Source organism: Myotis davidii, unplaced genomic scaffold, assembly GCF_000327345.1.
Source record: "Myotis davidii unplaced genomic scaffold, ASM32734v1 scaffold223, whole genome shotgun sequence".
NCBI classification, from domain to species: domain Eukaryota; kingdom Metazoa; phylum Chordata; class Mammalia; order Chiroptera; family Vespertilionidae; genus Myotis; species Myotis davidii.
Genome location: NW_006294609.1, coordinates 501,907 through 502,497, shown reverse-complemented (window position 1 = coordinate 502,497; position 591 = coordinate 501,907). Strand labels below are relative to the sequence as shown.

Sequence of the window (591 nt, the reverse complement as noted above, 5' to 3'; positions counted from 1 at the left end):
GGCGGAGAGAAACCCTGCGGACCTGCCGCCCGACCGGCAGCCCCAGGACCTGGCACCGCCAGAAACGGACCGGCTCAGAGCTCACCGAGCTTAGGGGGGAAGGCAGCCGCCTGTGAGGGGCCTTGCCACCAGCCGGCTCTGCCTCCCGGTGGATCCCACCTCCAAGGAAACTCGGTCTTTGGTTCCTTAGTTCAGTCTGTCCCGGCTAAAGAGGAGCAGCTGGGCAATTGTCGGGAACATTTTAGGGGAGAATGAAGACTCTAAAGCAGTGTGTTCTGTTCCGTGGAGACTGCTGCCCAGTTGTCTTAGGCCTAAATTCCGGGTGATTGTGGGGCCTGGCTCTGCCGCTGGGGCCGGCAGGGCAGGAAAGGTGGGGTGACCGCGAGAGATTATGCAGGGCGGGCCTTAGCTGCCCGGACAATTAACAGCAATTAATAAAGAGAACGTGGTTTGCCCTGTGCCCCAGGCGGCCTTCGTGGTCAAATCCAGGCGCCCGCTGAGCAGGCGACACTGGAGGCCAGCAGGGAAGCCCAGAACAGGCAGACCCGTGTGCAGCGAAATGTGGCACCGGGAGCTCAGCCTCCCTCCCCC

At 62.3% G+C, this 591-nt stretch overlaps 1 protein-coding gene across 1 annotated transcript in view; it reads left to right on the top strand.

Moving 5' to 3' along the window:
* The window catches only part of TBX1 (T-box 1), a 5,593-nt gene that overhangs the window by 1,708 nt on the left and 3,294 nt on the right, over positions 1 to 591 (top strand). The window lies entirely within an intron of this gene.